Source organism: Chinchilla lanigera, unplaced genomic scaffold, assembly GCF_000276665.1.
Source record: "Chinchilla lanigera isolate Chin_1 unplaced genomic scaffold, ChiLan1.0 scaffold00026, whole genome shotgun sequence".
In the NCBI taxonomy this organism is placed as follows: domain Eukaryota; kingdom Metazoa; phylum Chordata; class Mammalia; order Rodentia; family Chinchillidae; genus Chinchilla; species Chinchilla lanigera.
Window position 1 is genome coordinate 13,012,194 of NW_004955427.1, and position 23,264 is coordinate 13,035,457.

At 40.7% G+C, this 23,264-nt stretch overlaps 2 long non-coding RNA genes across 2 annotated transcripts in view; one reads left to right on the forward strand and one right to left on the reverse strand.

The window, feature by feature from the left end:
* Positions 1-23,264, forward strand: part of LOC106148740 — a 30,788-nt gene that overhangs the window by 5,138 nt on the left and 2,386 nt on the right. Inside the window, exon 2 of the long non-coding RNA XR_001234413.1 lies at positions 1,542-1,704. This is a non-coding gene — a long non-coding RNA (uncharacterized LOC106148740). The remainder of the gene's footprint in view (positions 1-1,541; positions 1,705-23,264) is intronic.
* LOC102029205 overlaps positions 13,737-23,264 on the reverse strand; it is a 79,029-nt gene continuing 69,501 nt past the window's right edge. The window contains exon 7 of the long non-coding RNA XR_261268.2: positions 13,737-14,108. This is a non-coding gene — a long non-coding RNA (uncharacterized LOC102029205). The remainder of the gene's footprint in view (positions 14,109-23,264) is intronic.

Below are 23,264 nucleotides of genomic sequence, written 5' to 3' on the forward strand. Positions count from 1 at the left end.
GCCCTTCTTTTACCTCCTCCCCTCTGATCTGCTCAGGAAAGAAAGCAATTTATAGGTCTGAAAGTGGCATGTTCCTTCCTTTATGGAATGCCATGGGCTCAAATGGGCTCAAATGGGCTCAAATGTTAGAACTATGCTGTATTTCCCAGGGAAGACCAGCTTTGTCCTATCTTCACTGTGTCTGCCGAGAGACCAACAGCAGCTATGTCCCTGCTGAGCCGCAAACCAAACAAAACTTTAGGGCTTTGCAGTTTATACAATAGCTGAATTACAAGGGTACTTTCCCAGAGAGACCATGCTTATTTTTATAGATCTGGACAATACAACGGCTGTGTCTCTGAAAACAGTTGCCCAGGTCTTTGCTTTACTGGACTGGTCCCTTCCCTTGGCAGTTGAGAATTCCCACCGTGGGGAGAAAGCAGGCTTCCTGTCAATGCCCCTAGGATAGCTTGGTTAGCTACAACTTGCAGTCCTCCAAATCTCTTGCATGATACCTGTAGAGACTGACTTCATTATAACTTTAAAAATGTTGGCCCAGAAATGATGATGTTGTTTTGACTAGTAACTCAGCCAAACAAGGGGATTATTGCAAATTCAGATGGATGGAAAGTTTCCCAGAGGTGCTGAGTAATGGTCAGAGGATATATGTCATCTGAAATGATATCTTGCCAAAAACAATATCCCATAAAAAACTAGCTGGTTTCAAGTAAAACATGGCTCTAACAGCCCCAGAACTAGCCTGAGGTTTCAGCTGGCAGTAGAAGACTCATGGGCCCTTAAAGCATCTAAATACCTTCAAAATCCACTTCTCCAGAGATATTCATCATGTCCAGAAGGTAGAAAACTAATAAAACCAATTTTCCTTCCAATATTCAGACCTAAATGGGAACTTCCATCCATACTTCAGAGTTTCATTCTTTGAGAAAGGTAGTAATTAGTCACCTCCCGGAGTAAATCCTAAAGCTGGAATGTTAGGATGCATGTAATCCATCATACAATCATCACATATGCCTCCTCCTCCTCCTCACTCACAAAGCTAACCCTACAATACTTCCCTGAATAATCTCATTTTATACACGTTTAAATTTGAATATATGTACGGACATGTGATACTAAACCACTAGAATGTAGGCTGGAAATTAAAGGTGGTGACAGGAGTTAGACTTTGAGTAAAATTCTAGCTTCCCTGCTTGCTGACTATGAGCCTGGGCAACTTACTCAACCTCTTGCACTTAAACATACAGAGGAGAACTGATGCCCTGACCTACTTGTAGGGCTGGTCTGGGGAGGTGGTAAGATGAAGGTCTTTGTATGGTGCCTGGCTTAGTAGATGTTAGCTGTATGTTGTCTTAACTGGAACCCAAGCACACATAAGAATAGATCCCCAAAATCTCATCTGGTGCTCCATCACCATTGGAGTCCCAGTATCTGGCATAGGGTAAAAACTCAATAAATACCTGTTAAGTGAATAGTTATGATTTTTTCTCTGCTTCACCTACCCACCTAACTCTAACCCTTAATGCCTGCTCCTTCCATCCAAGGGAACCTGCTAGAGCCGCTGGAAAGTGTTATGAGTAGGTGAAGTTGGATATGGCCACAGAACTGGTCAAGACTACTGCCGAAAGCAAGAGTCCAGGTGGAAAATGGAGGCAAGAATAGCTGCACGTCTGAGAAAGTCACAGCTAGGAAGGAGATGAAACTGAGGTAAGGGACCGAATCCGGAGCATGTGAATTCTGTGTGCTTCTTCCTCTGAGGGCAGGTTGGGCCAGGAACTGCTACAAGCTGACCCCACCAAAGCTGAAACATAAAAGCTTCTTTCAAGTGTTGCCAAGAACTTCCCTATAACTCATTCCAGGTAGGATGTAGAAGCTCATGCTCAATAACTAAACACTTATACACTTACTGCGCTGCCTGATTCCCCTCTTGCTCTCCATCCAGGTTTTCCTTCCACTTACAGGTTTGATGGAAGCAAAAAGGGCTAGGGAGCTCGGTTTTGTTTTGTTTTTTTCAATAAAAGAAAGAAAACATACTAACAGACACACATACACTTACAGAATAACACAAGAACAATACAAGCAATACTGAAATTCAGACAATGCGATAGGAAATTAACAATGGTTGTATTAAATATTGATTTCTTCAAATTGATTACTCAGGAAAACAAATATAGACATGTAAGATTGATCAAATAATTAATCATTAACTGTTCCTTTCAATAAAGTGATAGAAGTCAGTAGTACAACTATGTTAGCTACTCTGTACATATATATATACATAATTTTCCCCTTCTTTCTTTTTTCTTTTCCCTCATCTCAGCTGATCTTTACTTTTGAGCAGTTTCCTTTTGTTTTTTTTTTTTTTTTTTAAATATTTTTGGTTTTGAGGCAGTGCTTTCATCAGTAAGTGTAAATAACATGAAGTATTTTCCCTTCATTTGATTGAAAATGTATTATAAATTAAACAGGTTATGTTTATACTTCAATTAAATACAGTAAAACTTTGTGTTCAGGAGTGTAGGTGCAGGCGAAATGTTGGCCACTAACTTGTGAGCTGCTAGCCCTAGTATTTCCTTCACTTTAGTAAATCTTCTTGACATGCTGTCTTCTGACATCTTACCAGATATGTGCCATCAAAGCAAACACTCCTAGCCTTCTGTTTTAAAGCTTTTGGCTCCCCGCTGTGTGGAGGAGGAGGAAGTATCACACAGAAATATATTTTCAGTCTTGCAGATGATGGTTGGAGATTACAAGCCTACTTGAAATAGTTGTATTTTATTTCTAGCAGTTAAAATTACACGTTGGTATTGACAGGAAATCTAGCATGAAAAGGGAAAAGAATTTGTTCCAGGCACAGAAAGCCAGCATTTGCTTTGCCAACATGTATTTCTACAGCTTTGCAGGCTCCTGCCCACAGCGGGTAAGCACTTGACTCTTTGTTACATACCTTATTGTGCTTCAAATAAGTCCTTCACTATTGATTCTTCACGTGTTCAAGTTCTTCAACCTACAATGGTTTCATTAGTACATCAGCACCGAGCAGACAACCTCATGCAGGCAGAGAAAAAAGACTCTTGGCTGATTTTCACACCTCATTGTACAACCTTTGTTTTACTACATCAATGGTTTCTCGGCTTCCGTTTTGCGGCTCTCTGATTCTGCAGCTATTCTTTCTTTAAGTTTTTAAATAAGCATCACTTACTTATACCTTTACTTCCCTACTTCTTTTAAATCCCAATTGTCACAGCTCAGCAGCAGCCTTGCCAAAAGCAGGTCCAGGGGGCCAGCCATGAAAACTAGGAAATTCAGAGCAGTCTGTGACCAGAGTTCATACAGGGCACGGGAAAACCCCAGCACACAAAAACCCCAAATGTGAGTTGAACAGGAGAGGCAGGTGACTAAGTTACACACATAAAATATAGACCAGGTGCTGAGGCCAAGTGCAAACATCAAAAAATAAGTCAAAGATGAAGCCAGCGCTCAAAGCAGGAGCACAGAGAAACATGGGTCCAAGTCAAACAGTAAAGCAGCAAGGAAGAGCCTTTCAGCCACAAGCACAATTCCCGCTGACTGAACATACACCATGTAGCAGAGTCTGTGTTTGACGGTTTACACGCATTCTTCTGCTGCGGTTAAAATTCATGATTTTAATATGCAGAAGAAATTGATGCTCAGCATTGGAAGTTCCCTAGCCATATCATACTTTGGATCTCTATGTCTGTGTGACTATAAGCCGTCCTCTTCCCATAGGCCTTAATGTCACTGGATAAGTTTTGGTATTTTCGGTCTGCCTACTGATGGGTTTCCACCCAGACTAAAATTCTGCCAAGCCATCATGGCAGCGAGCCAACATCGCACGGCCTCGAGTCAACCATGTGCTTCTCCCAGGCTCAGCTCCACCTCCCTTCTCCCCTGACCTGGTTACAACTTCCTGTTTCCTTTTTACAACTTCCTGTTTCCTTTTAGGGCCTCTGCCCAATCGCCATCGGCCAGGTCACTCAGATTGCCCCCTATACCCCAGCCCCAGCCTTACCCTATATAGCCATTGTTCCCCAGCTCCCTCTCTCAGAAAGTCCTTGCATCTCTCTCAGCAGCCTTCCCCTGCCCTGTAACAAATGCTCTTTTTACTTTGTTTTGTCTCTTACTCACGCCAAACATAACACCTACCCCTCCTCCCAGGGAAAATGGCATAATGTTCACACGGTATAGGGGTGCTGCTTCATGGTCTCCTCCATCTTTCTCCAGGTGAATATTGAATATAAAATATTCAATATTTTCCACATTCAGGGTTTGAATACAGTAGATAATGTTGTAGTGATGTGTTTGGAAGAGCACAGAAAGTACCACCTACCTCAGTCTTACTCCTGCAATCATCTTCCAGATCCAGACAGTCCTATTAGAGTTGCTTTTTTGTAAAAGAGGTAAGGAGTACAGTGAGCTGCTCACCAACTTTGCTATCAGACTACCTGTTCCTTCAGTGTGGCTAAATGACTAGTCATCTGAATTTGTACAAATTTCTTAACAGTTCTGTCCCTCAGTTTCCCCTCTGTAAAATGCCAAAAAAATATCCAATAGATTGGATTCTTGTTATAAATATTGAGCTAATCTAGTCAAAAGATTCGTTCATTTCCTCACATATACTAAATAAACAACTACTAAATGTCCATTGTTGTTATCATTATTAGAAAGCATCTTTAAGCCTAGTTTTAGTAACTGTATAACTGTTATGGTTAGTCTCTGGATGTCCCCCCAAAGCCTCATGCAGTCATGGAGGGAGCTTCTGGAGTTTATGATTGATTCATGGTCCAGTGTTGGGATTATGGGTGTGAGTGCTACACCCTCCCTGGGACAGGTAATTTGCATACAATGTAAGGGAGGGAAAGAGGCTGCTTGCTACCTCTCCTCCCTTTTGCTCTTGCTGCTTTGCTGTTTTCTGCCACTGTGAATTATTGCCTCCTGCCTTGGAGCCAGCCGAGTACGGACTGAAACCTCCACAAACTGTGAGATAAGTAAATCTTTCCTTCCTTAATTTTGGGTGCCAGGTGTTTTGTGTCAGCAATGAGAGAAAAGTAATCTAGACAATAACCAAAAACTGTAATTTAAAATAAAACCAGCCTCTCCAAGATTTTGGACCTGTTGAGCTAAACAATTATACTGGATCTTTTCTTTTGTATTCTCTCTCTTAAATCCTCTTGCTCTTATCTTGAAGTGGAGTGTTGGTTCTCAACCAGGGGCAATTTTACCTTGCCTCAGGGAATATTTGGCAGTGTTTGGAGACACTTTTAGTTGTGACAACTCTAAGGGGTATTATGCTACTAGCATAAAGTGAGTAGAGGCCAGGGACACTTTTAGACATCCTACAATGAACAGAATTATGTGATCCAAAATACCAATGCTAAGGTCGAGAAACCCTGGGGCAGAGGAATTGGGAAAGGGGTGATGGGGTTAAGGAGGAAAAAAGTTTAAAGAGGTCTTAGATGTTATATACCATTGTTTTTCTCTTCTGTGTAATATCCTTTCTTATTTCATATCCAACTACAAATTCTAGTTGGATAGTTAGGTAAATAATAGATAGATAGATAGATAGATAGATAGATATAGATAGATAGATAGATAGATGAGATAAAAAGAAAGAAAGAAAGAGAGAGAGAAAGAGAGAAAGAAAGAGGGAGAAAGAGGGAAGGAAAGGTAAGGTTGTGTGGAAAAGAGGGACTTATTGTGACAAATCAGTTTCTATCACCAGCAGAGTGAAGAGAAAACCCAGAGAATGGAAAAAAAATTACTAGCTGTTTCTCAAACAAAGGACGATGATCTAGGATATATGAATTCAGATTCCCCAAATTTAAAAACCCAGTTCAAAACTGGGCATCTGAAATGAATAGACACTTCTCAGATGAAGTAAAAAAAGTCAGGTAAATATATGAAAAAATGTTCCATGTCACTGGTCTTTCTTGAAATGCAAATTAAAACAACACTGAGACTCCATCTCACTCCAGAAACAATGGCTATTATGAAGGAATCAACAAACAACGAATGCTGCCAAGGGTATGAGGGAAAAGGAGCCCTTCTCTGTGGTCAGTGGGAGTGGAAATTGATACAACCAGTATGAAACTCAGTATAGAGCTTCCTCAGAAAACTAAAACCAAGCTGGGCGGGAGGGTGGTGCACACCTGGCTGAAGCAGGAGGATTGCCATGAATTCAAGGCCAGCTGGGCTGTACAGTGAGTTCAGTGCCAGCCTGAACTGCATAGTGAGACCTTATCAAAAAAAAAAAAGACAAAAACTAAAACTGGAGGCTCCACTTGACCCAGCTATTCCCCATTTTGGTATCTTCTCAAAAGAGTTAAAAGCATCATACCATAGAGACATAGGCATACCTATGTTTATAGCAGTGCAGTGTGTCATAGCTAAATCTTGGAAACAGCCCAAATGCCCACCAGCAAATGAATGGGTGAAGATAATGTGTTTTTTAATACAATGGAATACTACTCTGCCATAAAGAAGGATAAGCTTGAGGCATTTCTAGCTAAACATATACACCTTAAGACCATATTCTTAAGTGTCATGACAGTGGAGAAAGATGATATAGCTTTTAGAAATAATAGATTTGAAAAAGAAGTATAATAAGGCTGCCAAAATTAAGAGTATCTCCTCTTCTGGGAAAGATTATACTTGATTCTTTAGATTCTGATGAAATGGAAATTTCAGGACACTTGCAAAAGAAAACACAAGGTTTTACATGCCTTTTATTGTCCATCAAGTGTAGTATCCAGCTATCATCAGTAATTCCTCATGTCTTTTTCCTAGTTTTTTTTCTTCCTAAAGTTTCTAGGTCCAGACCTGACACTGCTTCCTCAGTGACCCGAGGCTGACCACAGAAGAGGGTACACTTACATAGCACAGTGCCACCCAAGTATTATTCCCCTTTGAATTTGGAATACTAGGAGTAGGCTTTTCTCTCTTACTTGAGAGATATAAAAAACAAATAAGGATTGAAGAAAAAAACCAACAGAAAAATATAGATTGCTTTAGCTACGTTACTATCCTTAGATGCCCAAATGCTTCTGATAAGAATATTGTCCTTCTTTGACCTTCACCTGTGCAGATGTGGCCTGTGAGAACCAAACAGAAAAACTGACAGCCACATTAGAGCCCAAAGGAGAAAATTTTTGAAGACTTCTTTACTGACTGAAAAACAACACAAAATAAAGCAAAACAAAAAAGTAAGCAGAACCCCCAAATAAAAAGAGCCCTTTTAATAAGGAATTTGCCAATATTTCATGTTCTACTTCTGTTGCATAATTTAAGAGACCAGAGAGACCATTGGGAAACAGGATTTTATTTGGTTTTAGGTGAACACTGTCCCGGCAGACTTGTGTGTCCAAAATGGCTCAGAGCTACAGCGTTAAAGAAAGCACTTGTCTCTATACATTTTGCAAGGGGGGTGGTCTTTGGCATGGAACTTGTGGGCAGGCAGAAGGAGAACAAAGGCAGTTTGTCAAGCTGTGACAGTTTTGTAGCTTAGTGGCCCTGCTTGGGCATAACAAGATGTTATAGGAATAGAAAGTTATACAATTTTACTTATCAGGACAAAAGTTATTGCTTTTATCTGTATTAGAACAAAGAGTAATGGCTGTAGAGATACGGAATTTGGGGAAACTTCTGGAATGATAGACCAGGGCTGTTATTTCTTCAGGCTTCAACTGCATGTAGACTAGTCAGCTTCCAGGGTGATTAGAGCAGCACTGTTGATTTGGGTGGTGGCTCTGTCTTGCTGTAGGGTCAGCTGGTTTGGATGGTGTGGGTCCTGTTGGCTGGTTCACCTGTCTTGGACTGCCAGTTTCAGTGGTTGATCTAAGGCACAATTCCTATAACTTTAATAGCAGTGGGTATAGACAATATTACAGTATGGGGTCCATCCCTTATAATTCCAAAGTGGTTGGATTTTATTTCTTGACCCAAATAGTCCCAGGCTTGAAAGACTGTATTGGGTCTGTCAGACTTATGGACATTTGTCTTGTACCCAGCCATGGATATCTTACATGGCTATTCCCAAAGTCTATGTCTGTTTGCTTAGGGATAATTTCCTTAGTTCACAGAGATCATCTCTGATATAACCTATAACTAGGGGGTAGCTGGCTGAAAAAGACTTTATAAGGAATAACCAGTTTGCTTGGTGGGTGTACGCCTGACCCAGAAGAGGACTTTTCCTGGACTTGATCCCATCTCAAATTAGTTTCTTGGCAATACTTTTTTAGCAATTGTTTGACTGTCTGGTTCATACGCTCCATCTTTCCTGAGCTCTAAGGTCAGCAGGCCATGTATAGCTTCATTTTATATTTAATACCCACATGAACTCCTGGACTACTTCTAGCCAAGAATACCGGCCTGTTGTCAGACCCTAAGATCAGGGGTAGTCCAGAACTCGGGATGGTGTTGCTTAACAGCACCTTTGTCACTTATCGTGTCTTTTTTGTTTGGATGAGGAAGGCCTCAACCCACCCTGAAAAGGCACAGGCAAGCACCAACATATTTGATGCCTCCCACTCAAGGCTGCTCCGTGAAGTCCATAAGCAAATTTTTACAAGGGGTAGCACCCATTTCTTGAATTTCTGGGGGTCTAGTAGGCCCTTATTTTGGGTTGTTTTGAACACAGGTCAGGCAGTGCTCACAAACAGCTTAAGTGATGGCAATGCGCTGTGCACATAGAGGTGACGGCCTACTAACATCCCTAGAGTCATTTTCCCACGTGAGTCCCTCGATACAATTGTCTTACAAACCTGCGGGCATTATTTCAGGGACGGGCTAGTCTCTCATCAGAGAATTTTTATCACCCTCCCTTGATATAATTTTTAGACTTTTGAGCAAACCATGTCTTTTAATTTGGGGAGTAGTTTGGAGTCTCTAGGATTGGAGGCTCTGGGATGAGTGGCATGGCCAGGGCCCTTCTTTGGGGTTGTGAGACAGTCATACCAGACCATTTTATTTACCTGTCTCTCTTTTAGTTTCCTCTGGCTTCTAACGTTCCAGTCTGTGGGTGACCTCTGTATGTATAACAGTCACTTTCTTTGGTGTCCATACAGCATCTAGAAGCTGTAAAATTTTTTCTTTGTGTTTATTTTTTTTTTTAGCAATTAAGAACCCTCCCTCCCTATCTGTGGCTCTGTAAACATGCAATGTAGCAAAGGCATATTTGGACTCAGTATAGATGTTAACATTTTTGTCCTTTGCTAGTAAAAGAGCCCTGTCAATGTTATTAACTCTGATTTTTGTGCTGAGGTTCCAGTAGGCAGAGACTAAGCCTCCATTACTGAGTCTAGTGTCACCACTGTGTATCTTGTCCGGTGGAACCCTTCTAGAACAAAACTGCTTTCATCTGTGAAGTATTCAACATCTGAGTCTCTGAGAGGGTGATCTGTGAGAGCCTCTCAGCTCAGCTTAAAAATACTTCATCGACAGTTTTTAAAGTCATGAAGAGGGACTCCCCATTTGACTGACAGCAAGGTAGCTGGATTGAGTGTTCACTGTCTCTAGAATTATGCAAGGAGTTTCACATAGGAACCCCTAACATCAAGTCATCCTCTGATTTGATAGCCAGTGGTGTCTTCTCTGGTCCGCTAAGGTTTAACTAAGTGTGGTACCCCAATGATCAATTGTTGTCCCAGAGTTAGTCTGTCAGCCTCCTGCACCAGCAGGCAGCAGTAAGTGCCTTGAAGCACAGAAACCATCCTAGGGCCACAGAGTCTCATTGTTTTGATGAGTATGCCACTGAGTGATGCCAGGATCCCGTGACCTGGGCTAAAACCCCTATGGCCATTCTTTTCCATTCATGGACATAAAGGAAGAAATGCTTGGTTATATCTAGCAGTCTTAAGGCTGGGCCCCGAGTCAAGTCCTCTTTGATCTGTTTAAATGATATTTTCCTGGTCAGCTTCCCAGAGGAGGGACTCTCTTTTCCCTCTTTTGTGGCTACATATAGGAGCTTAGCCATAAGTGAGAAATTTGGGATCCAGATATGACAGAATCCTGCTGCCCCCCCAAAATTTTCTTATCTGCGACCAGGTGGTTAGAATTCACAGGGCACAGACAGCCTGGTTTTGTTTGATACCCAGTTGGCACACCCCCCCTTTGGTCACTGTGAAACCCAAATATTTGACCTCTTGTTAGCAAATTTCTGCATTTTTTCTTGGGCACCTTATATTTAGCCCTCAAAGTAGATGAAGAAGGTCTTTTGTTGTCTGATAACAGTTCTTGAGGGTCAGAGCTGCCAGCAGGTCATCTACATACTGCAGCAAGGTGCAGTTATCCTCTGGTGTGCTAAAGGCATTGAGATCAGTGGCCAGTGTGTCTCTAAAGATTGCTGGGGAGTTTTAAAATCCCTATGGAAGCCTAGTCCAGGTGAGCTGTTCCTTTGTGACTGTGACAAATTCCTCCCATTGGAGTGTAAAAATGGGCTGACTAGAGTAAGATAGAGACAGAAAAAAAGTGTATTTTAAATCCGAAGAAGTAAACCAGGCAACACCTGCTGGAATGAGTCCCATCAATGTATATGAACTTGGTACTGTTGGGTGGATGTTCGTAGTGGCTGATTCACAGTGGCCTGAATCACAGCATGCAAATCCTGTACTGGTGTACTTTCATTAGCTCCTGCTTTATATACTGGCAAGAACAAGGTGTTCCCAGATGACTGGCATCTAGTCCTAAGAGCTGTTTTAAATGTCCTGGAATGTCTTGTATGACTTCCTGGGGAAGAGGGTATCACTGGACTCACAGAGGAATTACCCATAGTTTCAGTTCCACTATCACCAGTGTCTGATTTACAGCCAATCTAGGTGGGTTATCTTCAGCCCATATTCTAAAAACCTTATGCAATAGCACATGTGATTCATTTGTTCCTGGCTTTGGTGACTTTTTTGAATGTAGTCTTGATTCCTCTGCTTGTGGGATGGTAAGTCAGCATCATGACCCCTGGTCAAACCAGGCTTAAAGTCATATTTCCTTGTGGCCCAAAGGTAATCTTTTTTGTTTTTTTTTTCTTTTGTCTTTTTGAGACAGGGTCTTGCTATGCTGTTCAGGCTGGCCTTGAGCTCACTTCGTAGCCTAGGCTGGTCTCAAACTTGCAATGATCCTCCTGTCTCAGCCTCCTGAGTGCTGGGATTACAGTCATGCATCGCTATGCCTTGCTCTGCCCAAAGGTAATTTGGCCTGTAGTCTTTGAAGCAAGTCCCTTCTCAGTAGAGGAACTAGGTAGTTTGGAAGATACAGGAATTCATGTTCAACCTCTTGTTCCCCTATAATGTAACTTTTTGGCTGCCAAAATGACCTCTTTATTGAGACCCTAGTAGCTCCCATAAGAGTCACATTTTCTTAGATAATGGCCCAATGGGTTGTGTCACCACTGAGTGTTCAGCTCTGTAAGCTACCATAAAGCCCATCAATTGGCTCCCCACTCTTATTTTGACCATGGGCTCCTGGGGGCCTAGGGAGACGGAGCCTGGTCTTGCATAGTCTTTATAACCTTTAGTTCTTGTCCGCCAGACAAGGTCAGCATTTTTCTCCTCCTGCTGATGGTAGCTTATAGCGGGTGGCTTCCAATTTTTATAACTTTTATCATTTTTGCCATAATTTTGGGGAGGCACTCAGCTTTTCAGTGTTCTTTTTTTATAGCATGAACATTGATCCCAATCTACCTTTGGTCAATTCCCAGGTTCCTGTCTTGTTTGGTCTCTGGCATATCCACATTTATGCCCCTACACTTTCATGACTTCTGTGTTTCTCCCTGTGAGCACTGCTGCCAACAGGTATGCTTTCTTTTTGAGCCTTTTATCAGTTCCCTGTTTGGCCTCCTGGTTCCAAATTTACCACCCTATGTACATGCCCAATTGCACAACTATTAATTGTCTCTTTGGCTGGCCACCCAATATCAAAGGAAGGCAAATCAACAATATAAGGAATTTTAAAAAATGTTAGTGACCACACATAGACTTATTACCCCATACAGGTGTATCTCATCTATGTAATAACAAAGTATTTATTTTATCAAAGCCAATAGATGTGAATGTATATATATATATATATTTGAGGGGGTGTTAAAGATCAAGTTAAACAAAGAGAAGAGTTGAGACCTGGGAAGGAGTCACCAACAGAGTCAAGGCCATTGACCCCCATCATCCTTTTGAGCAACAAGGAGCTTTTAGAAGGAACAGCCTGGGCTCCACCAAACCTATAAGCAGACATAAATTTTTTTTTGATAAAACTATTCCACAATTTTTTTTTTTTCTTGACACACATGAGCTCTCCAGTTTTGTCATTATTTCACTTTCTTTCTAGCAGGACAAAACTTTGACTGTACAAAAGCCTCTCATCAAAAGTATATTTCTTATACTTATAGCTTTTTTATGTATTTATTTCCACCCCACTTACTATAAACTTTTTATAATAAGCTTGGCTGCAGCTGCTTGGAAATTAAGAGTGTCCTCTCTCTCTTTTCCTTTTGTCTCAGACTGTTCATTTTAAATTTGACTGGCTGCCCACAGACTTCTAAGTAATCTGGAGTCAGTGTTCTCATCGTAAAGCAGCAGACAGCAAAGAAAAAAGCAAGTCAACTGTGCAATTGTAGTTTAAGAATTTACAATGCATAAGAAATGTTTTAAGCATATTAATTAAACAATATCAACTTAAATTGGAAGTCAAAAGTAAATTTATTAGTTAACTAAAATTTGTAACCCAATTTTTTTCTTTGTCCAGGTTAATTTCCTTCAAGAAAAGAGGGATTGGGCCCCCTTTAGTGTTTTTTTTAATTTTTATCAAATTTTTTTATTTATTGGTTTTGGGGGAAACAGAAGATTCTGAACATCTTTTTGGTATCTATTAATTAATTTTCTAAAATCAAGTATAAGGTCAGTCACCCTCTCTCTAAAACAGAAAGACAGCGCTGTTTGGTCCCTTTGATCTCAGTAGGCACCGCTGGGGCTAAGTTTCTGGCCCAGTGCCTTTGTCCCAGCCCAGCCAGCAGACCAGCTAGCTGTTTAGGGGCTCTTTCAGTCCCAGTGCCCAACCAGGCAGGTCGCCGTCATCACCCCATTTTACAGGGATTCTTTTTCTTCCATAACTGCTTGGCTGTGGTGCCCCACCTACACATCCCAGTGCACTAAGCAGCTCTGTCCATGGCTGTGTTCTCATCTTCTCCACAGATACCTGGTGTGCCGTGGTCTTCCTGCTTTTGGTTTGTTGTTTTGGTTTTTTTTTCTACTTGGGTGCAGGTTTTGTCTGAACTTGCTGTGGTCACTCTCAGTGCGGGCCACCCCGCTCCTCAGACTTAGGGTGGAGCTTTCATCCAGCTCCCCCTGAGCATGACTACTTGGTATACCCTGGAAGGTGATCAATTTCTCCTCCTATACTAATGGGACAGGTCTCCCTACAGGGCCCCAAAACCTTACCACAGTCCTATAATGTGCTTTTCCAGAGTCATCCTGAATCCTCACAAGTTCCATTGCTCTGGCAGGGGAGTGATCACTGGGCTATGTCTAGGCGGCAGGGGCTGATTCCCTCTCAAGCTGAAGTCTCACCTGGTGGCACCAAATTATCAGGACTCCTGCAGCTCAGGCCACCACTTGTCCCACAGGCAAAGGAGACAGCAAATCTGCCATCTCCAGTCCCTTTAAGGTTGCCAGAAATGTTGCAGAAATTTGGAGACTAGAGAGAACACTGGGAAACAGGAGGATTTTATTTGGCTTTAGGTGAACACTGGCTCAGTGGTTCTGTGTGTCCAAAATAGCTGAGTGCTGAACAAAGAAGAAGCTCCTGCTTCTATACTTTTTGCCAAGGGGATTGGCCTTTGGCATGGAACTTGTGGGTGGGCAGCAAAGAACAAAGGCAGTTTATCAAGCTGTGACAGTTTAATGTCTTGGTAACTCTGTTTGGGCGTAATGGGATGTTATGGGAGTAGGAGATTATAAAATTTTACTTACAGGGACAAAAGTGACTGCTTTTATCTGTATTAGAACAAAGAACAATGGCTGTAGAGAAGGGGAAGTTTGAGAAACTTGATTTTTTCTTTTGAACTCCTGCTTCACTTCCTTGATGCAATATGCAGCCCAAGTCTTGGAGATCTGAAGTGAAATAGTTAAAAATAGATTTTGAAGTCAGTTTGATTATGAATTTTGACCTTACTTCTTATTTCTGTGTGACCTTGGACAAGTCTCTTCACTTTTCTCCATTTTCCTTACCTATAAATGTGGGAGAGCTGTAGCACATATTTCATAAGATTGTTATAAAGACTACACGAAATAATACATACAAAAATTTATAGCAGCACTAGGCTGCATCATTCCTGACACATGGCACCATGTCCCTGAAATGCTCCTTGTTTCTAAAGATTCTCATGAGGTCAAGGGGACAGTATTAACAGACAAGGATTGAATGCTCAGAAGAATGTTATCTGAATTTTGCCAAGTGGTGCTGTTGGACTTGTAGGCACTTCCTATGGACCTTTTCCTTACTAGTAAGTTTCAGCTAACTCCATCTTCTAAAAAAATTCCATTAGTACACGTTTGCAGAACATAATGATTGCATTCTTTAGGGAAATTAACTATCTTTTCCTTTTACTGCCTTAACAACTTCTCTCTCACACAAGTTGTCTCTGGTTACTTTCTTTGGTCTTTTGGCCACTCACTGTATTGCCCCAGCACTCCTGGGCTATGGATGAGACACAGGCCCACAGTACAAGTTTAGTATAGTTCGTCATTAATAACATTGCTTTAAAAAATAAGTAATACTTACATAAGGTTATTTCTTTATGTTTCCTATGAAAAGGAAAAAATTATAGGTTTCAGGGCAACTCAGGCCCTATGCTCAAGGTGGGGCTCTTCCAGAAGAGCTCTCATTACTGTGGAAAAACACTACGTTAATAATGGTCCCCAGATCCAGAGGTATAGCTCTGTCTTCTTTGGGTAGGTAAGTCTACAGGGTAGGTCTGATGTCCTAACACCAGATTCCTCCTGTCTGACAGGTATCATAGTTCTCCATCTTACAGTGACAGTGGCATTAGTCTTCAGTGCCAATATTTCTTTGACTAATTCAAGATGTTATTTTTGATTTCTATAACAATTTCTTCCATATTTATGCCATATCAAAAGTTTGGGCTTCTTAATATTTTGTCTTCATTCAAGTTACTGGTAATAAATCATGTGGAATTTGGTCATAGACGAAGACATACATATGGGTTTTTTTGCAAGTGTAACTCATTCTTCTCCAGAGATGATACTGTTCTTCCTCTATGAAAACATTCTCTTCTCTCTCTCTCTCTCTTCTCACTGCAACTAGGACATGTGTATATCATACTTCATGATATATTATCACATATGTCTGTCTAAATTCTTTTTTATCACCATTCCTCAACCTCCCCAAAGAATTTTCACATGTTTATTGAATTTGTTTGTGTGTTTATAAATGTACTTTCAAGGTGTATGATTTTCCAAATGAATATGTTTTTAGAATATATAATTGTGCAATGTATGTATTATCTTATTTCTTACTTTTTTCATCAGTGCCATCTTTTTAGCCCCAGAGATGAGAAGCTAGGTTGCTTGTTTTATGTGCTGCCTCATGATCCATGGTATTCATCTTTCACATTTGATTATCTGTTTTTCCCCAACAGATACCTTGATTCCCACCATTTCTCTATCACCACAAAAATAGCTATGACAGAGTATGGATCTGTGTAAGGCTCTAAATTATACACCCCCAAATCAAATTGCTGGTTGTCAACATACACATAGTAAATCTGACCAAGGGCTGTCCATTCACTCTGGTGTGACTGACTATCCAGGATAGAGCAAGTATCACCCTCTGTAACAACACATGTCACAATCATAAACCCCCACCAACATCTACACAATGATTTTCATGTAGTCAGATTGACTACCTGTATTAAATGTCAAGTTTGATCAGTTTGCACCCATTCTTTATGTATTAAGATACAGAATACAGCAGGGCCATAAGTTTATAGGTTCTTTTTCCTCATATTTACTTGTCAGAATAATTGATCACCTTCCTGATAAGTGTTCTCATTGTGTCAGTTAATCACCAGGCTTATTTTATAGCTTTCTCTATGGCTTTCTTTTTCTCATTGTCCTTCATATTTCAGATTAAACCTCATTTGAACAGCTTAGGAATTCTGTCAAACACAGTTTTCTTCTCATGGGTGTACTTCATCCCCTGCCAAGGCTCAAAAGTACTGGCATGAAAAATCATTGTCTAAAACACTTTAAAACCATTTCCGTGGCCAACAGTTCATGTCCACATGCCTTTTTCTCTTCCAAAATGTTTCAGTTTTGTAGCCTGGACTTCAAAGCCACCAGCAATACATCCCAGATTTCTTTGGCTGCTGTGTTATTAATTCCCAAAGAGATCAGCGAAACAGCCAGTAGTTAGTGGGTTTGAGGACAGAGTCAATTGCTGCTACTTTTTTCAGAAGATTCCATCACCCCTTCCTCTGAGTCACTTTCTCTACACATTGATTTCTTGACACTGGCTTTAATTCTGTTTGATCTCTCAGGATATTTTACCTTATGACTTGTCCTGGGTTTTCTCTATGCCACTACAAATATGCCAGTGTGATGTTTCTCTGTTATAACTGTCTGCTTAACTCAGAAGTATGAAAACAGTTTATTCTATAACTTGACGTAAGTCCTGTGACCCTGAGTCCTTATTTGTGATGATAGCAAATTTTAATCTAGTCACTTTCAGATACTCACTATCACCCAGTCAAATTCAAAATTATCACACCGACAACCCAGGTCACACAAATGTTTCCTTCTTTTTCTCCTCAAGCCTTTCTGGGATCAACAGCCCTGTAAAGAAGGAAGGGATGCACACACCGTTTCCAATATCTGTCTTGCCCTATCTCCACACTGTTCAAAGGATTAGTTGGGCCCAGGCTCAGCACCTGATACTGTGGGTGAAAATTGGCTGGAATTTTCTCCCTAAGACTACGTTTCCCTAAAATCTGTGGCCTCAATTAATTCCAAGAAAATATAGCCACTTCTGCCTTTTATTACAAGTATAAGTCACTTAGTATCCTTTGGTGTCTCTCTAGCCCCTTAATTGGCCAGGTGGCCTCTTAGGTTAATGAATAAATTAGTTTACATCAAAAGCTTTTGGGGTGGTTTGTGCTTCTGTGGGCCATAGGCTTCTTTACTCAGGCATGGTGGTGCGCACCTGTAGTACCAGCCCTCTGGGAGGCCGAGGTAAGAGGATTACAAATAGAAGCCCAGCTTAAGCAATTCGGTGACCTAGTAAGACCCTGTCTCAAAATAAAAAATAAAAAAGGGATGGTGATGGAGCTTAGCATAAAGGCCCTGAGTTCAATACCCAGTACAAAAAAAAAAAAAAAAACCACCTCTTTTGAGACACAAGGAAATTGCAAAGTCCCACGGATTGCCAACAGTGTAGGGAAATCTAGTGCAACACGTGAGGAAATCATTGTTCTTTCAAGCCTAGGTGCTTTGTTTCCACAGGGCTCCAGGATGCCGGCTGCAGTTCTAGGGCTGTGCTCGGTGAACTTCACCCAAGTCACAGAAAGGCTTTATCCTCTGCTCTTTGACTTCTCAGACTGCAGGGAAGCCTATCGAACAACCTTGTCCCCTCAGATTCACACACACACGTACACCAATACCAGCACCGGCACTGCCAACTCCCTTCTCTGTCTTCTACTTTAAAGCATCCTTTCTTCTGCAGCTTGTCACTTTTACTTTCCAGTGTGGGGGTGGAGCAAGTTTCTCAAGAGCATCTTTGAACTTAGTAATTTGGATTCTGGGTCGTTATTTTTGAGGTTGTAACTACAACAAATATTTCTATTAAAGCTCTCAGTGGGGAAAGAAACAAGTAGAAGCACATTCCTTTACTACTTTGCACACCATGCCGCTATGCTTTCCTGTGAAGAAACATAGCCTTCCTCTCTACAAAGCCAGCTGGTAGAATATCTTCCTCAAACAGTAGACAGAATGACTTTTCACTTTTTTGCAGGATACGCCCTTAAAGAGTTCATGTCTAGTTAAAACCTCTTTGGTGAAAGCTTACATGCTCCTGAAATATGGCGAGTTGCCACAACGAAAGCCCCCCATAGTCATAAGCAGAGGGTATTTAATTCAGAGCTACCGACACAGCTGATATAGGCCATATAGACATTTATATTATGGTACAGTATTTACTGATTTTACATGAAAGCAATAAACTCTCTTTGCTGTTAAATTTGAATGCACTTATAGATTTTGCATACTCCTCAAATTTTTTTATTTTTTACTGTACTTGTTATTTTTCTATTTGATAAATACTTTAATTATTTTTACCTAATTGATCACCCACTATTATACATAATAAGGTGCAAATATTAAAAGAAGCATTTATGGATTTTTACATTTTCTTTTTTACAAAGTTTGGTAGCTCTTCATTGTAGGAGAACTTGAAAAAGACTTTGAAATTGGCGAAGAGATTACTCAGAACATCTATGCATTTTAGTCTGCTAACAAATTATCACTGTAGGAATAGGAAAATACAATACCTTTCTTCACCCATCATAAGAGGCATGGTCAACATTCCTATAACAAAACATAGGTTAAGAAAGGAAAAGCAAAACAAATTTATTTAATAAGAGTTTTAAGGACATGGGATTCTTCAGATGAATACACAAAGACCCAGGAAAAACTATTTTTAGGCATAGACTCAGTGAAAAAATGTAAAATGTGCTTGAATAAAAAGATATGCTTTTAAGATTATAGACTGAGGGGAGATATAGCAAGCCTTCCCAGCTCAAATTCTTCTTGGTCTCTTCATGTAGTGAAAGAGTTCAGGAAATGCTATCCCCCAAAGTAGGGCTTTGGTGCATGGATCCCTATGTGTGATGGCACATACGGAATAGGTGTTACAAGCGGAGGTAGTCCCTGAGCTCCTTTTATCTGTTTAGAGATAAATCTTCCAAAAGGAACTCAGTTGTCAGGAATCTCCTCCTTGGAATATTATCTTTCAGGAAAGACGAGCTGGATCACAGGAGAAGCAACTGGAGGTCCACACTAGATAATACCTGTGCTTCTGAGGGCTGCTCTAAGACAATATTTATTACCTGAGAGACCTTTCATTGCCTAACAAGCCAACTTTTACATACTCTAGATCCTACCATGCCTTTCCACGACTTAGTGCCACTTCTTCTAACTATCTCCAGTCCCTTTTTCTTTCTGTACTCAACTTCAATCAACTGACCCTTCTTCTAGCATCATATTTTGTGGGACTCTTGTGTGTATGGAAGCCATTAAAATATTCTTTCCATTAATCTGCTTATGTCAAGGTAATTTGTAGTCCAGCTGTATAGAGTAACAGCTTTCTGTTACTTGCCTTGAGCTGCTATCCAGACCCTTCTCTTTGACATCCCCACAATCAATTTGTCAGCCCAATACCTGACCACCTACAGTGACCCTTTGCATTTGAATTGACTCTGAATTGGCCTTGCACTGCCTTTTAAAAATTCTACAACCTCTTTACCTTTTGTCTTCCTGAAGCCTAAGTATTACCATTCCTATGATGTGTGATCTGAGTGCTGAGATAGTTAAGTCTTAGATGCTAGTAATTAAGATTGGAATGGAATAAAGAATTTAGGATTGCTATGATCATGATGCCCGGTAAAACTGGAAGTATTCAGCTTGGGAATCTATTCATATTCACACAATTATCACATTATGGAAAGATATATGTCAGTCGGTGTTAATGTGATAGCATGTTTTCAACACCAAAGAATAGCAGAGGATAGAGGAAAGCTATTCTTTCCCACCCTATTGCAACATTCCTTCCCCCAGGTACTGTATAGGGCAGAATCCCTCTGGCGTGAGGACTTATGACCTACTTTCAGGTAAAGAAGTTAGAGAATTTCTTTGTGGCCAGCTCTCCCACAACTTAAAAAGACAGGAAGGAAGTCGGTCAGAATGAACTTCCACTCTCCTGCAATTCAAACTACTTTAGGTTGGTGCTTCTTCAGTCCAGTGGCACACACCTCATAATGTAAAAGTACACAAACATGTCATGTTACACTTCTGGAGGTCAGAAATAGGAAACGGGTCTCAGTAGGCCAAAATCCAAGTCAAAGCAGTCCATTCTGTTAGCCTTTCCAGTTTCTGCAGGCCGCTAGCACTTCTTGACTCATGGCCTCTTCGTTCATCTTCAAAGCCTCCTCTGCCTCCCCGCTTTTCCCCCAGGACACACCAGTAAATTTTTTTAAAGGAGCATTAGAATGGGCATATAACACCCACATTTATTTTTTAGGAATATTTCTATTAATGAATTCTTTATTTTAACTTTTAAATTTTATTATATTATACAATATGTACTTAACATGGAAATAAAATATTAATAAAATAAATTAAATTTTTCATATGTAATGAATATTTTTTTTGGTTTTTCTCCGGTACCGGGAACCAAACTCACGACCTTGCACTTGCCAGGCAGGCGCTTTTGCCGCTGAGCTAAATCCCCAGCCCCCCAAATTCACCTTTTGTAAGTCATATGATACAGGAATAGCCTAGCTACCACTGGGGTCACGTGATATTAAACATTATGATACACAGGTCCTTAGCTGGCAGGGAATGAATGCAGTTCAGATTGCAGAAGTCTTGAGATTTTGGAGAAATAGTTATAGTGTAAATACTTTGTAAATTATAATATCTCTGCATTGGCATACATTCTAACACCCTTACTCTGCTGTACTTTATAACATCCTACCATTACATACAGTACCTCTAGTGGAAATCAGGGCAGCATCTCGTAGTCAAATGCATTAATATAGCTGTCATAAAAGGTAAAATATTTCCACTGAGATAAAGACCAGAAATTCCCTCATATCAATTCAGATGAATGCTTGTTCCCAAATGAATATCAAAGCAAATTCCATTTGGGGAGTTTTTTTGAGTTTTGAAGCCATTCATAAAAGATTCTGGACCTGTACTTCCTTTCAAGCATCTAGCTCTATCCACTAAATCTAGAATCTCTCTTTCCTGGATAGGGCTGACAGGCTGCTGCCAGATTCTCGCTCCTTTATTTTAGGCTCCATGAGTCCCCGCCCCACCCCCTTTCAAATATCAGGTTTTCTTCAACCAGGGTAGAATATATTTGGCCTATAGGGGGAGCTCCAGGCATCCAGTTTCACTCCTTGTCTTCTTGCCATGACCCTTACACGCACACAAATGCAAATACTCCAACCCCAAAGAGGAGCTATGCATCTTGACTTGTCAAGAGACACTTTTATTGAGCTTCAATAAGAAAGACTGTGGTCTCTATTTCCCAAAATTTCCCTCTGCACCTGTGGTACAATAGATGACCAGGAGCATCCCCCCTGGGGTTCATCCCACCCTAAGTAAGCACTGGGTGGGCAGTTTAGATAGAACAGCATCCCTTAGGCCAGACTCCCTTTTCCTTGGCAGGCTGTTACACTGCCCCGTCTCTGCCATCAGTGTGATACAAAAGAGAAGTCAGGGGCTTTGATTTGAACCCAAAGGGAAAATGGAAAAGGTCTCCCTTATAGCCGAGGGGGCCTCTGCATCCTCGGTTCAGCTTACCAGGACTCCCCATTGCCACTGAGGGAAAAAGTTCACAGAAGCAAGTGTGCATTTTCTGGCCTTGCCCTTGATGTCTATTTCCCGCATGAACTTCAGAAGTGGATGTTGCAAGGCTGTTTCCTAGGTCCCCATGTGAACACTGTCCTATTTTCATTTGAATGCAACTTAAAAATACAATTGCCTAGATGTGGGCTTTCTTAGTTTTAGTCACATTTCAGGTTTGCTTTTTTCAGTTTACATCTTGAACATAGATGCTTTTGTGCTTTTTCCCAGCTCACATGTATGAGCATTTGTTATTCCGGCACATAGCTTGTTGCATAAAATTATGTGTTGTATATTTCACGGGTTTAGCTCTCAGATAATAGCCATGCACCCAGGGTGCAACTTCAAAGCCTTAAATGACTAGAATGACACAGGCTAGCTAGGAACAACCAAGAGGACCATCCCGGGGCATGCTAGTGGAGCCTGAGCCCGGCTGGTGTGTGTCCTGTAAAAATCTGGTCTATGATTCTACTCTAGCTTCTGCTGCTACTCCATATTTAACATACTAGTGACATGTATCTGTATATGACATTGAAGATGAGCAGAGAAAATTTCTATTGCAGTAAAAACATCACAATGTACACTACAGTGAGAAGAAACAAATACCCTTATGCCAATGCTAATTTTTCTCACTACCTTCTTTTGTGTAGTACAAAAGAAACATTTCTCTGGTGGAAGTTTTACCTCTCTCTGAAAGGCAGGATGTGGGCTCTGAAAACCCGCTCTTACTTCTGAAAGGGTACCTGACTACATCAAGCCTTTAGTCCAAAGCATTTCTGGTGGCTCCATTTAAAGTATTCACTCTAGGAAGCACCAAAAGTGTATTTCCTAAACCTGCTGACTTTAACCTTCTAGTATACCAGCATAGACTACTGGAAGCTAAAAATATACATCTCATTTAAATAGCTTTGAACTTTCTGAAGTGTTAATTGCTAAATTGCTTGTTATACAAGATCCAAAGTGTTTAACTGGGAGTTTCTGCACATGATATTCAGTGCCACCTTCTGACAAAATACCACACTCCACATGGGACTCTGTTAGACAGTCTGACAGAAAAAAAATCAGAGGAAAATCCCCCAAGACACTGGAGCTGCAAGTAGTAGCAAGGGAAAAGCATTGGAGGAGAGAGCTTTGTCCAATAAAGATGGTGCCAAAAGCTCCCACCAGAGAGATTTTGCTGGCTCATTAATACCCAAGCACTCCAATGGCTTCCAGTTTAAAAACACAACATATTAACATGAGAAGAAACATCACTAAAACCTCCCACTCTACTGAAGTGAAAATAAAATCAACTTCATCTCAATTTTAGTTAAAGCACGTAGGAGTTCTCTGGTTGATATGACAAAACCTACATTATACAAAGTTATTTTATGGTCTCATTGGTTTGGAAATTTCTGTTGTAAAGCATGAAATGACTGGTATTAGACAGAGTTCCCCATTTATATTTCTCTAGTCTAGAGAATCTGATACAGAACCTGATATAGAATAAAAAGAATGTTTTCTTCCTCATTCATTTTTTTCTCTTTCCTTCAAGGGTCCATTTTTTACTTATATGTGTAGGTGAAAGGACATCTCTATAGTATTTTGAAAATTCTGACTCCAACCCTTTGCAGATCTCTTAACCTA